At 45.3% G+C, this 20,964-nt stretch overlaps 1 long non-coding RNA gene across 1 annotated transcript; it reads left to right on the top strand.

The window, feature by feature from the left end:
• Positions 1-1,077: 1,077 nt before the first annotated feature.
• Positions 1,078-18,349, top strand: LOC124236433 (uncharacterized). Its single transcript, XR_006887723.1, has 3 exons — positions 1,078-1,191; positions 16,268-16,372; positions 17,498-18,349. It is a non-coding gene; the product is annotated as an uncharacterized LOC124236433 (long non-coding RNA).
• Positions 18,350-20,964: the final 2,615 nt, after the last annotated feature.

Here is a 20,964-nt window from a genome sequence, read left to right as displayed (position 1 = left end):
ATAAGGTCACATTCACAGGTACCAGGGGTCAGGACTTCCACATATCTTTTGGAGAGACACAGTTCGGCCCATATTACCACCGTATTCCCCTTGACGGACAAATGGAGGCACTGATTTCTCACCTCAGTGTACGCATCTTTCGGTTGAACTGTCAGGCGCTTTCTGACACCTGCAGACTTGGATCCCTCCCTCGGCTCCTTTTCATGCCTTTCTCAAACTCCACTGCTTTTGGCACCCCTTCCACCTATTTTGCAGTTAGGAGCCTCCACTGTTTTAAATTCTTAATTGAAGGTGGGGTTTTTATTCCTGTCTCTCGTTTCCTTTGTTTTTTGCTGGGTGGTGTCTGAGAGATGACGGAAATGTCAATTTTATTTGACATCTTCAAACTGGAAATGCCTTGGGTCATTCTTTAGGGGTCACTGACACACTGAATTGAGCCAGAAAGGAATGTACACTATTTTTAACACTTACGTCAGTAAAATAGTCTCCTAGTTTCCTAGCCTCAGTCAGGCATGCCAGTTCCACCAACCCTGTCTTGACGGTAGGAAATAATAGAATTTACTTATGTGGGGACTTTCCTAGGGATCATATTGAGCTGATGTGAAGTTGTAGTTATTTTTTACTTTTATATGACAATCAGTGGCACACTTCTTTGAGTATATGATAATTAGAAAGTTAATATTGATTTTTCTCAGGATATAACAAGTCTATTTGTGTTGTATCTTTAGAACTAGGTAGTGTTGAAAAATTTTTTTTAAGCTTTATTTTTGCTCTAGTTGAACCTTTCTAAAAATGTTCATTTAAAGAAATTTAAAACTATTCTGTCAACTTAAGACATTCATTCCAGGAATAACCATCACTTCTTATATACAGAATACCTTAAAAATTCTTAGCCCCTAAGATGTTCCTGGCATCTGCTGATTTATTGAGATTTACTTATAATACATTCTATTATAGTCTACTAAATAATTGATTCCATTAAATGCTAATAACAGCCTGACTTTTCAAGTCTCTCCACGCTGATCGGTTTTGAATTATTACAGCTTCAGCTGCAGAGTGATGCTCGTGAATGGCGGAGTCAGCGGTTCCGTTCTGCTCAGTAGTGGATGCACTTGACATACAGAACTGCTCAGAATTACAGAACACACGAAGCAGCCGGTTTAATGATTTCTTTGCTCGGGACTATGAGAGGTAAAATGTAGTTACATAAATGGTATTTGTCAAGGTTGACATTTGGGGGAAACATTAGTCTGCTTTTTGAATAGCAACACTCCTGGGCTACCATTAACCTCATCCTGCAAGGGCCAGTGTAGCACAGTGTTCGAGAATGCGGACCTGGAGCCCAGCCGCCTGGGTTCAGATCATGGCTCTACAAGCTGTGTGCGCCTGGGCGATTTCTTAAATTCTCTGCGCCTCAGTTTCTTCTTCTGTAGAAGAAGGGCTGGTCTTGGAGTAAATGGGTTAACGAATGTAAGGCACTTTGAACTGTGCCTGGCCTGCCTTAAGCTCTGGGTGAGCGTTAGTTATTTTCTTCATTTACTCCCTGGACCTGCAGGCAAACCAGCAGAGTAGCAGCTACTGACTACTTACTAGCCTGGTGATAGGTTGGTGTCCAGAAACAACTAGTGAAATAAGTCACTGCCTGGAGAAGTTGCGTGTGAAGGATAGGCGCCAAGCTCAATATCTGCCAGACAGGAAGTTGCGTTCAAGAGATAAAGTGCCTCCGATCTCCAAGAACAGTGTCTGGCGTGGGGGTGCTCTGCGGCTGTCTGTGGGATCTGAGCAGTTAATGACACTGGGTCAGAGTGGGGACATTTAAACCCCTCATTCCAGCAACAGAGAAGGAAGTGTAAAGTACCGAACACCAAGGAAAAGATAGTTTCTAATGGGAAGAAATCAACCTGTGACTCTGTAAGCAAATAAAAATTGCTGGCCCAGGAAATAAGCATCTGAAAAAATGAAAGAGATTAAGTTACTGTAACTGGTCTGTTCTGTGACTATATTAACTCTTCTGAGTAAAACTTTCCCCTCCCTTTTCAGGAAGCACTTATGAATTTTTAACAATTAGAAGTTCTCGGCAGGGGGCTGGCCTGGTGGTGTAGTGGTTAAACTCATGTACTCCGCTTCGGATCCCAGGCTCGGACCTACACACCACTCACCAAGCCATGCTGTGGTGGCATCCAACATATAAAATAGAGGAAGATGGGCACAGATGTTAGCTCAGGGCCAATCTTCCTAAAGAAAAAAAAGTTCTGGGCAAGGTGTGTGGCTTCTACTTCTATCTGTGGAAAAGGCTGAGATATGGCACTGGGATTGTCCACCCTCTCTCTCTGACCCCAGCACCACCCTCCTCCCTTCTCCCCCAGACCTCAACTCCCTGCTCCTCCTGAGCTGTGTCGCTTCTTTATGAGAGGACAAAGACCTGTGAAGCTGTTTTGGTGCAGGAAACAGGAGGCCTGGGGATCAGATGGAAAGTGAGAGCCCTGTCTAATGGGGTGGGTGGTGCTATGAAAAGCACAAAGGCTTGGAGCTGTGGATGAGCTGCCAGTGGAGGCCCAGAACCCACAAGCTGGGTGATCTTAGGCGTGTTACTTAACTCCTTTGAACCACGAGTTCCTTATCTGTAAAATGGGGTTACTATCACCTTCTGAGGCTGTTGAAAGGATTAAAGATAATCTATGTAAAATGCTAGGTACAAAGTAGGCCCTGAACTAATAGTTTTTCTCATTATTAGCTGAAGACAGAAGCATCTGACCTGATACTATTTAAATCAGCTTGGTATTTCCTGTCTCCAGCAGTGAGGTAAAAACTAGAATTTTTTTTTTTAATATACATACAGAGTCTGTTCAATATAGAATAATGGAGGACCTAAATTTTTAGAAAATCATCTATATCTCAAATGATCAGAACAACGTGGCCACTTGCTCACAATGAAACAAATGAGTTCTGGTGTTGGCTGAATAGTGGCCTAAAGTAAGATTTAGACTCTACGGGCGGAAACTCTCTTCTTCAGGATTCCCGGAAACAGCTGCTCTGGTGTGGTGTACACAGGAAGTGCTGAGAAATGCTTGTTAAGTATTTCACTAAAGTGCACTTTATACATATTTATACACACGTACATTTTTATAACTCATTTCTGTACCTTTGAGAATGAATCTTAAAAGAAAAAAAGTAGCGTAGCAAAGCTTTTGCGAGGGTAGTCAAGGCCGGGCTTGGCATTGATCCATCTTTCGCCATTTATCCAGAACTCCTAGTGCTGCGCAGAAGGAGCAGCCTGGGTGGGCAAAAAGACGGCAAGGGTCTCAATAGGTTCTGTTAGAGCTTGAACTTCAAGCAGTTTTTTTCTACCCATATTGTAATTTTCTTCAATGAACGTATTGCTTTTATACTTTTAAACCCTGATCTTTTCTCTCCAATTAGGGACACACAAGCATGTATGTATCCTCCCCCTACCCCGCCCCGTCCCCAATACACACACACACTTTTACAGATGCATCCTTGGCTAGGCTGAAGCTAAAATAAATCATTAAAGATGAGACTGAAGGCCTGAATGAAGGGTTCTCGTTTCATCATTCTCTTGGGGTTTAAGTACTGATGTGTCAGAACAACGTCTACGGAGGGTTGATTTTCATGTATACAAGCTGACCTTATGACCCATTGTTTCATCCATAGTCTTGAATTTTGATATTGGTTAAGGATTCCAGAAAATAAATGAAAATATTATCATAGAACAGATTTGGATTTTTAAAATAAAGTTACCTGAGCATATAGTGTAGAGTTAAATTGTTTTTGTGTTGGTTATCTATTGCTGTATAACAAATTACTCTAAAATTCAATGGCTTAAAACAATGATAAACATTGATTATCTCATAGACTGTGGGCCAAGAATTTGGGACAAGCTTAGTTGGGTGATTCTGGGGTCTCTCAGGGTCTTCCAGAGTTGCAGTCAAGAGGTTGGCCGGTGCTGCAGACAGCGGAAGACTTGACTGGGGCCAGAGCATCCGCTTGCGAAGTGGCTCATTCTCATCATCGGCAAGTTGGTGCCAGATGTTGGCAGGAGACCTCAGTTCCTCACCGCGTGGTACACAGGGCTGCCGTGTGTCTTCATGGCACGACCGCTGGCTTCCCTCAGATCCACTGGTCCTAGATAGACAGCGTGGCAGCCACGCTGTCCTTCATGACCTAGCATCAAAAGTCACGTCCCGTCATTTGCACAGTACGCGGTTGGTTACTCAGGTCAGGCCTGTTCATTGTGGGAGGGGACTACACAAGAGTGTGGATCACTGGGGTCACCTTGGACGCTGGCTACCAAAGTTCTACAGAGTTTGGTACAAAAAATATCACTCACATGTGTGGAGTAGAGATAGTGGTGGGGTGTCTGGGGGAGATTTCCTTCTCTCCTGAGATAACCATTTTCCATTTTTAGCCAACTCTTTGGTAGGCTCACTTTTCGTATAGACTTCCCCTCTCCTTGACTTTCTCTCCCCACTCGCCCCATCAGTGTGCCTGTTTCTACGATGCTCTCCCCACTCTTCTCATTCACATTCTAGTCTACTTGAATTTGTGGAAAGGAAAAGTGTGGGGTGCTGATGAAGGGACTGTGGTGCCCTTCTCTGAGTAAGACGCTCAAGTCTCAGGGGACAATTTCTCTGGAGTGGTATCTAAAATAAAACATTTACAAATTTAGACAGTGTTTAAAATAGGGATGTACAACTGGTTCATTGCAGAAAGAAAGAGGATTTATTATCTGTGTAATAAGGACATTTGGGCATCGAGCACTAATGTGACCCATTACGAAGTCGGATTTATCAGCGATTCCTGGCCTCAAAACTACCACCTAGGGAAGAATCAAGATGCATTTAGAAATTTGTAGAGGTAGTTTGATGATTGCGTGTTGTAAAAGAATAGCTACGTAATCCCCATGTGAGCTTCTTAATAGGTTCACGTTTGCCAACTCTACAGGGCTAGTGGCTGCCACCAGTGCCCGGGAGGACCCACTTCCTGTGATGGTGCTGTCCTTGAGAGTCCACAGGATGGCTCCTTGCTCTGAGGGCTGTCTGTCAATCAGGCAAGGAAGAGCCATGGAAGGGCGGACTCTGGGCACATCTAGAGCTCCTGTGTCTTCCTGTAGCAGTGCTTCAGTCTCCTCCTGACTCTACAGCCATCTATCACTGTTGCTGGGGTCAACCTCCACCTCACAGTCACTTCCAAGTTTTCATTCCTTTAGAATTGCTGTGGACCAGGAAGCAAAATTACCAAACATGTTTCACTTAAGTCTAAAAAAAGATATTAACACTATTAATAAAACAAATCATTTAGTGATGCTCAGCAGTATTAAATGAACGCAGCCGCTGGGACCACCTGGGGTCTGGCTGCAGGTTGGAGGGAGTCTGCGGCTGGGTAGGTCTCGTAGAAGAGTTGTGAGTTAACCCAGGTAAGATGCTGACCCGCTGGTACCGAGCTACTTATGCAGAGTGACTCCAACCGAAGCCTCACTGGGGCGTTCCAAGAAGGCAGATGCCCAGTCCCTGGTGTGCGAGTGGGGTTCGGGGATGGTAAGAAGGGCCCCGGATTCAGTCAGTCTAGCTCCTCCAGCTTACCCACTGTGTGACCTTGAACAGATTACTCAAGGTCTTGAAGCTTATTCTTTAAAGTGGGAGATGAAAGTATCTAGCACATAATTTTGTTGTAAGGATTAACGAAAAGTGTAAGGTGCTCAGCACACTGCCTGGCTCACAATAAGCTTTCAAATATTAGCATTTATTAAAAACACACGCACACACATTGGATCCTCACTGCATTTCACCATGGGAGCCCATTTTTAATAAGTAGGACACTTTAAAATGAGAATCCTCTTATTTTTTCCAGCAATTAAAACTTCTCGGTTAAGGAACAGTTTTACAGCAAGGATGGGTCTCATGGAATAGCACTTGGGATATGATTATGGGATGGAATGTATCCACGTATGCATGCATTGAGGCATACAATAAGGCTTTGGGAGATGTGGGTTAACATAGGAAGCGTTTCTTTAAAGGTTAGATTTTGACCCGAGTTTATTTTTTTTAATTTAATTAATTAATTTATTTATTTTTGAGGAAGATTAGCCCTGAGCTAACTGCTGCCAATCCTCCTCTTCTTGTTGAGGAAGACTGGCCCTGAGCTAACATCCGTGCCCATCTTCCTCTACTTTATACGTTGGATGCCTACCACAGCATGGCTTTTGCCAAGCGGTGCCATGTCCGCATCCGGGATCCAAACCGGCAAACCCTGGGCCACCAAGAAGTGGAGTGTGCGAACTTAACTGCTGCGCCACCGGGCCAGTCCCATTGACCCGAGTTTAAAGGGCTAGAGGGGAGGATATCAAGAATTTTAGGCAAACATCACAAGAAGAAGGAAAATGATCATCTAAATAAGCTAGGCAGAAGCTGGAGAGGGGTGAGGTTAGGTGTTTATTGGTCGGGAAGCTGTCAGGGAAAGAACTACATCCCATGTAGCTTGAGCAAAAACAGGATTTGATTAGCTCCTGGAAGTGAAGGCCAAGCTCATTTTGACTCTAGGCAGGGCTGGATCCAGGGCTCCAGTGGTGTGGTACGGGCAGGCCCCTGCCTCCACCTGGCAGACAGATTCTGTCCAAGTGGCGGGCAAGACTTGTATTCCTTTAGCTCAGTGACCAGGGAGAAAGCCTTTTCTGAGAACCTGAATTTCAAAGAGGTCTCTGGCCTGACCTGGGTCACAGGTCCATCTCCCAGTCCTTGTGTCCTTGGAGGAATGGAGTGTGCTGGGGGAGGGTCAGCTGATGGAACCACATGGATGGTTCACTACCACCAAGAGGAGTTCTGTCCCAGCAGACAGGGCAAAGGATGCTGGACAGGCAGGGGAACGTGTCCACAGCAGGTAGTGCTGTGCCTAACCTCCCCACACCATCTGCCAACACCCGAGCGGTGTTCTTACCTTTTGTTTCAGCTTGACAACAGCCCCCTGAACCACAGGGCCCCCTGAGGTGATTGTGGAGTCACGTGACCACATGAGTTCCTGGAAACCCCATCTTATAGCAGATGTCACGAGGACTAAGTGTAGACAGTTCCTTTGTTCCAAGGGATTTGGAGCCGTGACAGAGTTCATTGAATACAATGTCGGCAGAGCAATAAGAGTGAGGGTACTGCTCTGCAGTGTTAAACGAATGCAGCCTCTGGGACCACCGGGGACGGCTGCAGGTTGGAGGGAGTCCAGCGCTGCGTAGGTCACCACAGAAGAGTTGTGAGTTAACCCAGGAAAAACGCTGACCTGCTAGTAATGAGTTACTTGTGCAGCTTCATTTCCAGTGTCTTTCCCATGTGCCATATGTGGTCTTCAGGTCAATGGAATACTATTCTTTATCCCTAGTAGAATAATCTCATGAACACTTTTAGAGAATTGTTTATTTACAGTAAAAATTAGCACATGTCCTGTGCTTGATGTGCATGCTTCAAAGAGTTCTGGGTGAGGAGGCACGTGGGGCTGGGGCATGGACCGGTGGAGAGAATGAGCACAGATTACTAGAATGCTTTAGAAATCCTTTTCTGCTTCAGATAAGTGGCTAATTAAATTTGGGGTTGGCTACTGGAAAAGTGCCAATTATGGAAACGAGCATCTGTTGATCACACTTTCCTTCGGATGCTTGGCTCCTTACGAGAGCCGGTTGGAAAGAGAGCAGGAGCCGCTGCTAGCGCCACGACAAGCGGGCCTGGCAGGAGGCGTGATTCATCATGTTTACTTTCAGGCTTTCATCCTATAACAAGACTAATTCAGTAGAACTCAACTTCCAGGGAAAAATGGACCATTTATTGTTTTAGATTCGGGCTCAGGCACAGCAGGTGGATTTTCCAAATTGCCTCATCTGACATTTCCTAGAAATGTAAGCTAACGTTATTCTATTTTTTGGCAAGTGTAAAGTTATATTTGAACATTCTACAAGTCAGTTGGCAGGACTGAGAATTTCAAACACTTGACTATCTCTCTGGAGCTTCAGCTTGATTTTGTTGAGTGATTTTTAACTGTGAGACAGTCAATTTTTAGATCTGAAAATCATCTCAGAATATTTAAGTCATTTGCCAAAGGCCACTGAATAATATGCACACTAGAGCTGGGAACTGGTGAATATTGACTGGAATCCAGTTCTTTTATATCTCAGAGTCACTTGTACAAAGTGACTGTGATTTGCCATGTGTGTGACTTTGTTTGGCACATGGAATAAGTGAAGATTTTTGACATCCATCTTCTCCTTATGGTTTTTCCCCCTGGTGCTTCCAGGGCTTGCTTACCATGGTGTCTGCTCACCCTAAGTGAGCATGGAAAGCTGCAAACCACATTTACTCTTTTTCTAGAAGCAAACTTTCCTGCTGTGTTGGGCAGATCCAACAGGCAAATCCACTTTGCCAACAGTGATGCCATAGTGCAGATAATGATATCCTTTGATCTTTTCAGTTGGAAATGGTAGGCCTAAGCAAATTAAATCCAAGCGAGTGCCATCAGTTAATGACTTCTTAATTGTTAGACATGCCTGATCTCCACCAGTTGTCTCTAAGACATCACTTTAATTCACTATTTTAATAAATTTTTCTGTGTTCCTTTGGGGTTTCTCTATTCAATGATACTTTAGGCTATTTTTCAGTGTTTTTGCTTGCTTATTTTATGGGTGTCACAGATTTCCCCTGTACAACTCTGTATCTTTGGGGTTATATGCTATAACTGTAGTCTTTTCTTGTTTATAGAATTTCCGATATTTAAAATAACTCTTAGGTTGACAAAAGGCAGGCATTTTCGGGGGGGGGGGTTCAGGTTTGAGTCGATGAGTTTGGGTTTAGACTTGTTTATTCAGTGCCTCTCATACCTCACGCACTCAGAAATGGTTTGGAACTCAGAAGAGACCTCAGGGCTAGAGACAGATCTTTGAAATGATTGGTTTATAAGTAATATGTGAAACCATGAGAATAGATGTGAACATCCAAAGGAGAAGGCACAAGCTGACAAAAAGCTAGTATTAAGGGCAGTTGGGTAAGGTCTTATGACTGGTGGAGAGAGAGGAGGACAGTGCATTCGAGGAGGTTGGCAGCGAGAAGTAGAACTGAGGTTTTTTCAGGGCAGAGAGCATTGACTGTGTTTCTTGGGGAGCAGAGGAAAAGGGGAGTTAGTGGCGATGGAGACACTGAAGAAGAGAATGGGGCCTGTGAGTGGCCTGAGGTTTCAGGGTGGTGGAGATGGCATCAGGTGGGTCTGGGAGGAAGGAGGTGAGTGAAAAGACAAGTTAGGAGGTAGAGAGGAGAGAAGTTGAGGGAGCCATTGGTCCTGATGCTCTCTCCCTTCTCAGTGAAGCAGGAGGCTGGGCCATCTGCTGAGCACAAAAGCAACACTGGTGGAATTTAGGAGCATCTTTATACATTAAAATATATGGTGCACCTAGATTTTGTGGAACTCACATATTACATTTCCATTTTGGAATCTAAATCATTTTTCACTTTCTTCTGAAGGCTAAAGTATCATGATCAAGAGCCAACGACTTATACCAAAAGCCATGGAAGTGTGAGGGTCTCGTCACTGCTTGTAAAACTCATCCTGGGAACTTCTGAGCAGCGGAAGGCTTCCCTTCAGATGTACAACTTGGTCTAACATTGCAAATCTATGCAGATCTGATGGCCGGTAAAGAGCGATGGCCGAGGACTTTACGCTTTAACCAACCTGATAAATTGACTCACTCTTTGAGAATGCTATCTTCTCTGGAGATAGAGTAAAAACTCCTTGGGGGAGGGAGGTCCCTTGAGAAATGTTAGTGTTCCTGAAGTAATAATAGACCAGAAAGCCTCTTATTATGGGATGAGTGTGACAGCTAAGAAACGGAAAGAAATACATGTGAGTCATATAAAAGCCTCATTCCACGACCTTCAGCCGTTGTCAGTCATATTTGGGAAGACGTTGTGAGGAACTTCAATAGTTTATATCTTGTATGATGCTTATAAACACTCTACTTTAGCTTCGCCTCTGATGAAACAGGAGACAAATACGTAGCTTTACTTTCCTCCTCAGTTTTGACAAACTTGCTGCTCTGTGAGGCAGACACGCCTTTAGCAGCGTGATGGGCAATGAGGAAGGGACGGGGAGGGATGCAGGCTTCTGTGTCTCAGCGGAGCCCTTAGAATTTTAAAATTTGCTGTTTTCCTTTGGGCTTCTCACCTCTGCCCCAGGTTTCCCATTTCGGGGCCTAACTGGGAGTGAGCCCAGAGCAGGCTTGCCCCACGCAGCCATGGAGCTCAGCAGGAGTTTGCCTGTTCTTGTCCAGGCTTCACACCGCACCCTGGGGTTGGGTACAGTGGCTTTCAAAACCTCAGGTACAGCCGGCTGGAACCTGTTTCTTCTTGGCCAGTGGCCAACTTTGAGGCCATGGTGCTGTGACTCTCCAGGTCCTGCTAATTGGCACCTTCAGTTACACATGGGTTAGGGATGCTGGAGGGTGGCACAGCATAGGGGGCACTTCATCTTTCCTTAGGACAACCTAACACCGTAAGACCCTTAAAGATACAGTGAACGAAGTGAACAAATTAAGGAAAATTAGAACAAGAAGAATTGGGAAGATTTTGCCTCTGTGTAAAATTTCCCAACTTGTTCTTCTTGAAAGAAAGTAGCTAGGAAGCGTTTATTAAGCGTTGGTCATTTATGGCTCATAAGCTCTTTCTGAGACTCTGTACCCTCTCTGGCGCACAGCTGTGGGTGTGACGTGCCCTCAGACTGCATCTAGTTTTCCTTTTCCAGAGCACATGTCTCTGTCAGCTCCTGGATCCTGATGAACCTCTAGAAAAAGGAGACTCTTTGGTCGGACACGGACCCTGAGGCTGTTTCCCTCAGTGCTGCCAGAGGTGCGAGAAGACTCTTTTCCTACCTGAAAGGAGCACAGCTGTCTGCTCAGTGGGTCCATCGTCCATTGCTCGAAGCTGGAGAAGCAGCAGGAGCATCCCAGATGGGCTGAAACGCCCCGGCATCGTCGTGAGGCCCTCGGCAGCTTCCTCCTGTGCGCGTGAACGGATCTGGAGATAGTCTGTGAGCGTCTCCTTTCCTGTTTTTATCAAGTGTTCTCTGTTTTCTACGGAATCTTCAAACACAGCTTGTGTCTTATTTACTGTTGGATGTATTAAGGACAGCGTTTTCCCACTTCTGAAGAGCTTAAAAAACAGGCCATATTCCTATTTTTCTGAGAATTTAGTTCTGCCTATAAGTAAGAAGACAAAAATAGCCTCCTAAATCTACGGTCCTTAAGTTGACCTTCCTCCTAGCTTTATTAGGAAACCAACAGGACAGTGTGCATCAGGGTGGGTCAGGGGTGAGAGAGGAGGTGAAAGGTTGCTCTGACTTAGGTGCCTGGCAAGGCTTTCAGCCCCTGAGCCTGAGGACTTGCCGCAGTAATCTAACATCAACAGAAGGAGCATTCCAGGACCAGAGAGCAGGGCCAAGTACATGCATGAATCAGGGCCATGGGTTACAAATTGATCTGGAAGTGAAACGATGAGCCTGCACTAAGCTTTTACAGCGCTGGATTCCAGGAAATAAGGTGAATGCATCTCCAACGTAGTTAATTTCAAGCTGGAGCTTTCAGAACTTTGACCCCCTTTCTTCTCCCTAAGGGGTTGGGAACATGGTGGACGTTTGTCTGGTTCGTTCAATCTCTGCTCAGCATCCCTTGCCATCTGGAGGGAGTTCCCTGTGTGAGTTGTGTTGGGGAGATCAGTGCTCTACACTGTCAAGGGCGGGCGGTCCCCGCTCCTGCCCCAGACATCCAGGGGCGGTGCAGGAGCCAGGCCCAGCCAATCAGACCCTCCTCTCCGGGACTCTGAATATCAGGGAGTGAAGCAAGATTCAAAGATAATTCAGCAGCCACTTGTGGTGATGGCGTCATCCTGTGGGCAGCAGTGGGTCACCAGCAGGGACACGGCCTCGGCTAGGTCCTCATGCCCATCCTTTCTGGGTTTCCAGGGCATTTCCTAAGCCCTGTTCTCCAGTCCTCCCATCCATCCTGGGGACTATTCGATGACCTTCCAATGCGTTCCAGCTTAGAAAGCGTTAGCTGGGGCTGACCTCTGTTGCTTGCAACCAAGAATTAAATGTGGCATCTGATGTTTCTGTGCTCAAACCTAAAGAAGTGTTTCCAGTGCTGGAAGCAGGCAGGGTATGCCCCTTCACAGAAAAGCAGCTGTACTTAAGAGATTTTAAGACAAATCTAGAGTCAAGGGTTTCTGGCACATTCCAAAAGTAGACACAACTAACTTCAAGTAGAGAGAAATTTCACTGAGTATGGGCTCTAAATAGTCAATATTCGCGGGTGTGAATCACAGGCCGCAGACCTAGGTGGCAAGAGATACTGCATTTTTTCATGTATTTAAATCAACGTAATTTCAACTTCACCTTTTCCTACATAGCAAGAAGGGAATGCATCCCCAGGCACACTGGACTGCCCCAGAGCCCCCTGACCCCAAGGGTCATTTGGAAGCCCAGGGTCTCTTAGTGCCAGGATGTGGGGGAGGCTCTCTGGTCATCAGTCACTGGACTGCATTGGTGACTGGTGAGATACCCATTGTCCTGGCAAGTGCAGTCCCTTAGGACCTGCTGGCTCTGTTTTTCCCTGTGGCACTTTAAGCATGGAGATCTTTGGCAAGGCGGATGCCTAGAGTCCCGTCTTCCCAGACACACCAAAAGGTAAACCTTTGAAGATTTGGTCGCCTCCGTAGGGCACTCCTATGGATGTGGCTCTGGTTCCTGATGCTGAGGAACCCACAGACCTCTGTCCCTCCCTCCTATCTCCAGGAATCTTTTAGTCTGACGGACATTCCACTGTCTTCAAATTTCCCTTACAGGACCTCCCCCAGCACAACCACCAAATACACACACACAGACACACAAACCAATTAACTAATGAATGGCATAAGCTTTTGAAAATCAAAGTCAAGAAGGAAAATATCTCACAGGTAACTGATGCTTTCTGCTCTGTCACAAATCTGCTCTCTGCTCCAAGGAGAGAAGGGAGGGGGTCGCTACACGTGGTGGGAGGGGAATAAAAACAAATTAATAGATTTTTCAAAGTTTGTCAATAACGTTTAAAATGAACGAGGGGAGAAATAAAATAGAATCCTGAAAAGCTATCAGCTGCCAAATAGAAGGGTTAATTGGATTTGTATTTGGTGTCACTATCTTCTGTGACTCCTTAAAGTTTCCTGAGACACAATCTATTCTGGTGTGAACAGTGTCACTCCTTCCTTTCTGACCCTAACATTCTAGAGTCAGGAATGAGGAGTGTTTCTTGTCTACATTCTGTGAACCAAGTCAGCAATTCTATCTGTAATTAATATGGGACTTCTACTCCAACTGGAAACACATATTTGTGTTACAAATTAAATAGCATATCATCTACAATCAAGCTTCTTACTGAGTCCCAGGTTCCAAGTGCTTCTTTGAATAGAATCCGTTTACTATTGACTTTCCAATCTAGGGTAGCAAGGCGACTTGGGTGAGGTATCTCTGCAAGCATGTGAGCCTAATAATTCACTGGTACATTCAAACTAAGCATACGCCAAAATTTTTTATTCATTATAGGTGCTGATTCCAAAAAGCAAAGGATCCACATTTTGGGAATTTACACGTCTAGTTCATTCCACACATATAAGGCTGGATCCCGGTGAAATTGGTGAATCACTAGGAGGGAGGGTCAGATCTGCATAAAACCGTAACCACTACTGAGTCACAGAAACTCTGATTGCGAATGGGCTTAAACAATAGTGAGGCTTATTGTTCCACCAACAAGGCCAGACTTAGGCTGGGTCTAAGATTGGCTAATCCAGGAGCTCACTGACATCATGGAAGACCCAGATCCTGTCTCTTGTTCCTCTCTGCCACCCTCTGTGCATTGGCTCCTCCACTTGTCCCAAGACAGCTCAGGCACTGCCAAGCATCTAATTGCAGCAAGATTTCTAGAGTCAGAGGAGGGGAATGGTTTCTTCCTACTTATCTCTTCTTAATAGCAAGAGAATTTCTCCCAGAACTACACCCCGATCCCAGCAGATTTCTTCTCATGTCTCCTTAGCTAAAACTGAATCAAGACCATTCCTTCAAGGCTTGACCCAGGGTACCCTTTTCATGGCACGAGGCCATGGAGACCAAATCTGGGCTTTCCCAAGGAAGGAAGGGGTAGAGTAAACAAGCAACCAGTAGTGTAGATCCGCCAACTTATCCCCCAAGAGCTTATAAATGGTTTGTAAATGTGTTTTGTACATTTCCGCTCCTGTGTTTCTTGAGCTCCTCTACAGTGCCTGGGCTCCAGGGGTTACCTCAACAGCCGCCATCCCTCCCCTTACAGCCTCAAGTGTCTTTTCTCTCCAACCTGCCCCTGCCCCCCATCACGTATGCCCACTGCATGTCCCAGCAGCCTTCTAATTCCCTATGTAAGGAAGTGGAGAGAATCCCTTCTTCCACTGACATGGCTAGAAGAGAGCTCAGAATTCTGTTCTTCATTCATTCACTTAATATGTATGTATTGAGCATCTCCCATATGTCAGCCTGGCAGGATGCTAGGTGCTGAGGATACAAAGGTAACTAAAGCATATCTTCTGCCCTAAAGGAGCTTGTAGAGGAGACAAGTAACTGGGCAAACCATCCAGTAGGGTGGTTGTCATAGAAACCACATTACGATAAGTTGAGGCTTAGGGAATTATTGATAATGTGGTTCAGGGACACTGTGGGACAAATATGCATTTGCAAGGTGGACTGGGAACCAAGCCACATTGCTGGTGTTTCCAAATTACTGGCTTAAAAAGTGAATTTTGAAGAATAATCAATTCACAAATTAGAGGCAATATAAAGTGTTCCCTATTGAGAGGAAAGCATGGGGGGAGGGGTTTAGATTCTTCAGCTTTCAAAGTTTTCGTGACTTTGTCATTTAATAAGATTATATTAGAAATATCTCTTTTTGGAGTTTAATTAGAAGTAAATATATGACGTTAAAATATTCTCTATGAACTGCTGAAAGTTTCATTTGAACTTTCATCAACTTTCAGAAGAAACAAAATATTTTAGAATGAGCCCCTTAATGATCTGGTCTCTCTTACTCGCGAGTCCCATCACTTATTTCTGAGGGTTGTCTAAGGAGCCAGGGAGACGTTGCATGATTCAGAGGCCACTATCTGAAAACCATCCTGGATCCGAAGATGCTTCCCCAGCTCCTCTTCAGACTCATCCAGTCACCGTCTCCCCATCTTGTCCTTTGCTCTTTTCGATTCTCTGTGCACATCCTCCTCTGGAGAGGGCATCTACTTAGGTGATGCTCCTGTCATGACCAGGTGCATTATGCCCAGATTTACATTTTGGCTCTGTCTCTCTTCCAAGTGCTAATCTCACATTTCCATATGACTGACGGATATTTCCAATTGGGTGTATGGCTAGTAATTCAAAGTCAGTACTCTCAAAGTCATTACGCCCTCCCTCACTGGCTCCTTTTATTGCTATTATTTATCCAAGGCCAACCAGCTCAAATCCCATCTTCCCTGTGAAGCATCTTCTGATTACCTTTCATTCAATAAATAAGTATGTATCAAGTGCCACTTAGGGGACTCGACCTATTCTAGACGAGCGTATACAGCGGTTCCTGTGGGAGCTATATCGGACAACGAGAGACGAATCATCTCAGCTAAAACTGATCTCTCGTCTCTGATCTTCTACAACTTTCATTGTCTATATAATAAAGACACAGCGCTAACAATGGCTCCCCTTGAAGAGAATTTGCTGGGGCTGGGCCTGTTGTAAGCGCTCAGCACATAATAACTCGTTTAATCTTCACACCATCCCTGTGAGGTCGCACTTACAGAAGAGGAAACTAAGACACAGAAATTGAGGAGCTCATCCAGGATTACCAAGCTGGTAAGTGATGAGTTTGCTTTCAGAGACGTATAATTGCAACAAATTCTGTTTGGGGTAAAAATAAAATATTTAAGCTTAAAATAATGGGAGTTTTAATACATCTACTTTTCAGTTTTCACTACTTTCTCAACTACGTTAACGTCCCGGAAAAAAATTAACCGTCAAAAAATACACTAAAACATGTATATAGGATCGCACTCTCTTCCTTTTGCCTGAGGCTTCAACGTGACGGCACAGCATCGTTGCAGCCTGCCTTTATTTAAACTTCTACTATTTTGTGCGTCGTGAATTCTTTGCATTAATTTTGATTTTTTAAACTGTTATTTATTGTGATTCCAAGGTTGATTTGGGCACCCTCTCAAACTGTGTGCTGAGGTGAGCATCTTGCTCCAGTCCTGGCCTGGAGTGGTCGAGCTGGCATTCTCCGGAGGCAATCTGGCTCCAGGTCTGTACTCTTGACCATCACAATACTCACGTCCTAGAACTGTTGATTTTTGTATCTCTGTCTACATATCACTGCTCTTTCCAATCAAACTAAGAATGCCCTGAGGGCACAGGCCATGTTCTACACTGCCTCCTTGTACTCCCCACGCATCTGGCATGGTGTTTGGCACATAAGGGTGCTTGATAAAGGCTGGCTGGAGGGGAATCAAAAGAGACTTTTCCAGTTTGCTGAAATTTACCACCATCACAGCTACTTTTACCACAATCTGTAGTTTTGCTTGCTTTATTGCAGTTTCCCTCTTACATATTGCCTTTTAATTTTATAAAAGTAATTAACTGAGTAATCTATCTCATTAAACATGATGAAGGAACACCTGTTAATAAAAACTTTATGAAAATAAAATTCTTTCTCCACTCCAAGGTTTCCTTTTTAGTGAAACTTTTTCGGAAGTATATGGCCTTTGGGAAAAAAACCTAGAAGTTTTAGTTTTGTAAGCGAACAGATCAGTGCAGTAAAGAGAGAGTAGAGTGTTCATTGACATAATTATCAGCTCTTTGCTTACAATGTGGTAGCTTCTGAAGAACAGCAGTTCTGTGATTCATGCTTCCCGGCAAACCTGGAGCCCCGCTCACCACCTCCCACAGCCTGCCGTAAAATCCTCCCCAGCTGTGGGTGTGCCCAGCTCAGTGCAGCGATGCCACGCCTGGTGGGTTATGTTTGCTCCAGCACTCCTCTTGGAGTGACAGGAGGAGGTGCGTAATTTCTCTCCTGCTACCAAACTACTAGAAATGTGGCTGATTTTCAGAAGGTGGGGTCACGATGAGTGCAGTAATGTCTTCAGGGCGCATTCTATGCAGCCCTTGAGAGCTCTCCTCAGGGTGGGAGTCTTGAAGACAAAATAAAGGAAATGCATGGCACCGGGGAGCAGTCATCGCAGGTGACTTCAGGAGAGCTCCTCCTGCCAGCATTGTCTTCGCCAAAGGGCCCTACACCCTTCTTGCTGTTCCACTCCTTGCTGGATTGAAAAATATTCAAACCACCTTGACTTGTTTGTCTGTATGTTAAAATCCTCTGAGCAGGTTTTAGAGTATTCCATACTTACCTGTCTGTTTACTGATTTTACAGAATAAACCGTGACCTCCTTGAAATTTGGGGATCGCATGGATGCCCCCTTATGATCGCAGGTTCTGTGAGGAATAAAATGCTGCACCCAGGCGGACTTGGAAATCACGCTGTGATAACGATACCAGACGAAAGATCCTGTGATCACCAAAACTCTGCAGCTATTAAAATCTGCCTAAGGCTTGTCCTGCTTTGAGGAAACGAGGTAAGGAGGACTGGATAGGATTGTTCGTCTGCTCTACAGACAGTTTTGTTGAACCTCATCCTTCCCATCAGATCCGTGCCCTGAAAATCCCGCTCTATCCCTGGTGCAAACACAACCTCATGTATTTTGGGGGAAGAAGAAATATTCCTGGAGAGCATATGGATTTCCCAGTGCAGCCCTTAGCTACCCCGGGGGCACCTCCATCTTCATCCCATGGACCAACGTAGACTGTAATGGATGGCAAAAACTTGAAGCTTAACCAAGACTCAAGCCCACCATCACTTCTATTTTAATAATCTGAGCAGGGAAAATAGTTCAGCAGGTTATCTGAGTTAAACTGGCTAGAGACGGTATCCAAAGATGCAAGTAGCAGAAGAGTTGGCACCAAGTGAAAAGGAGGGTTGCCAAGGTGGACGGTGGCAGGGCCAGGGCCCAAGTCCTGGAGCCACGTTACCTGTCTCAGTCCTCAGGGAAGGGAGGAACGTTCTGAAAACAAGGCCGGGCAGCCTGAACTTCATCTGAGCAAGCCAAGCTCAGACGAGGGCACAGCAGAAGTCAACAAGCATCCTCTCTACTCCTTCTGTATCAAGGCTAGTTCTTTTTTTTTTTTAAAGATTGGCACCTGAGCTGACAACTGTTGCCAATCTTCTTCTTCTTCTTTTTTTTTTTTCCCTCCCTAAATCTCCCCAGTACATAGTTGTATATTTTAGTTGTGGGTCTTTCCGGTTGTGGCATGTGGGATGCCACCTGAACATGGCCTAATGAGCGGTGCCATGTCCATGCCCAGGATCCGAACCCTGGGCCGCCGAAGCGGAGCGCACAAACTTAACCACTAGGCCACGGGGCCAGCCCCTCAAGGCTAGTTCTATACACAATGGCAGGGGTCTTGAAAGTTAGAGACCTGAAGGTTTGATGTTGACTTCTAGTCTTAGATTTAGATGTGAAAAGGTCAAGAACGTAACAGATGGGGAAGTCTGGAAGGATGTGAGTCAAGGAACACAAATTGAAAGCCCATCATAGGGCCAGGGGCTGGCCCGGGGTGGAGACACAGACACGACTGGATACAGTGCTGCCCTCCCAGGGCTACGATCTGACCAGTTCGGTGTCTCTTACATTCCAGCCACCTCAGCTTTCCAGGACTGAACGGTGTCAGATAATTGCAAGTACGCTCTCAGAACCACGTGCTGAGATGTATGGAAATTGTCACTGGGAAGGTCTGCAGTGACAGGACTCTCTTGTCTTCCCCAACTTCAACTGTCTTCCAAACATCTTTGTGTCACGCATCTTCCATGCGGTGTTTCTTCAATACCTGCCATGACTTTTCTCCTGCTGAGTTGGCTCTACCACACATTTGTCTCCCCAGAGAGCTAATTATCAGCCTCTATTTTAGTGCCTATTTACAACGAAAGCTTGTGTCAAGAGCAGCATGCATCTATATAGATATTGCCAAGAGTGTAATTCTGGAAAGCGAGGAAGCAGCACTCTTGGATATGTTCTTCATCCAACAACGATTCAGGGGAGTTGACGTGGGTCTGGTCAGGTCAGTGCTGGCCAAGTGGACAGCTAATAAGCGTTTATGGACAATAACCATCATAATAATGATGAAATGACCTAGTACAAGTTTGTCTGGACATTCTCTATTTATATAAAGAGGCAGAGGATGCTCCGTGCTCGTCATGACGAGAGCTCGGGCTGCAGCAGCCTCGTAGGTAAATTCGTTCCTTGACAGACCCATGAGGGTTTCACTAGCCCCTCTCCATCTTGAGGAATGAGGTTCCTGATGGAGCAGTGGCTCAGATTATTTGAGCATTAGGTCTTAAGTTTTCAACTTTTAGTCACAGGCTTCCTCGCTGATGTTACGATCTCTTTTAGGCCTTGGTCTCTGAGGCAGTTCTGGATTTCTGGGATGCTGTTATCACTTTTTCTTCTCCATCTCAGGGGCAGGAGGTGGAAGGGGAAAAAGAGAAATAGTAACAGTACAAGTGTTTGTGTATTTACTACGTCTTGGATTTTGAAGAAGAAACTCAGATCTTCCAAATGGCCTTTTCTCATCGATTCAAGGTCACCAGCTCTATAGAAATGCTCCTCCTGGAAGACAAAACAAACGAAGACTCTGTGTTCAGAGCTTCCGTGCCCTTCTGTGTTTATAGACGGAAATATCTGTGGGATTCTGTGACACCGCATCTTGCTGCAAACCCTCCTTCTGCCCTCCTTCCGTCTTGAAGCACGTTGAGCATTTATCTCACTGACGGAGGGGAAGGTTGAACCTGCTTGACTTGTTCTGACTACTTGATTCAGGTTTCAGTCAAACGTGTCTACACCCTGCTGGGTGTGGGAGGCGGTGACTCACCGGGAGAGAGGATGTGGCTCCATGTTCTTGTCTAGGGGTTGCAGGATGATTGAGGAACTTTTCATCCAGGCTTGGTGCCATTTCTTCCTTTTCTTGTCTTGTCTTGGATATTTACTTGGCTACTTGCTCCCAAGGAGAACCAGTCAGCTGAGTCTTCAAATATTAAATTAATTCCTCTTTCTGCACAAGTGACCCAGCAAGTTTTTACTGGAAACACAGATTAGTGCCTGAAGAAGGATGGGGGTGGGGAGAAGAGAGGCTGAGTTGAAAAGGCAAAGGAACCTGTGGAAAACAGCTTTTCTGTTTAATTACAAGTTTTATGACGCTTTTCCATCGTCCGTGATCTTTCTGCATGAGTAGATGAAGAAAATATTTTAGTGAGAATAGCCTCACATTAATCAATTTGGCCAAGAAGCTTCCTCTTTCCTGCTGCAGCACCATCCGCTCGGCCCATCAGAGCTCTGGCCCTGGCCACCTGACTCCCGTGAGGAGCCCTGTCCATGGAACACCTCCTCCCTTCGCCCTGTTTCAGACTGAGGACTTGCTGGAGTTCTAGTGGCTCCAGACGGAGCCACATGGCGGTATGACTATGGGGAGAATCCGGCTGAGTGGAAGCAGCTGTGGTCAGGTGAAGGGTGGAGCCTGGCTCCTCGAGGCTGTCAATCAATGCTCTCCTCCTTCTCAGCGCTGGCTCACCCCTGTGTCCTATTTCCAACCTGCAAGCACTTCTAGACCTGGATATCTTGCTTACACTTCTTAACCCAAACTTTTCTTTCTCTTTTTTAAAAGGCAGTATTACTAGTTTATCAAGAGTTAGACCCCAGGGTATTCAAATCAGATATTTTGGGTAGTGGGTCCCAAACCCAACTGTATTTCAGAATCATGGGAGCAAGGGGAAGGGGAGAAGTTGGCTTA

This window comes from Equus quagga, chromosome 2 (assembly GCF_021613505.1).
Source record: "Equus quagga isolate Etosha38 chromosome 2, UCLA_HA_Equagga_1.0, whole genome shotgun sequence".
Classification (NCBI taxonomy): domain Eukaryota; kingdom Metazoa; phylum Chordata; class Mammalia; order Perissodactyla; family Equidae; genus Equus; species Equus quagga.
The sequence above is the reverse complement of the archived record's forward strand: the minus strand, read 5'-3'. Positions and strand labels throughout refer to the sequence as shown.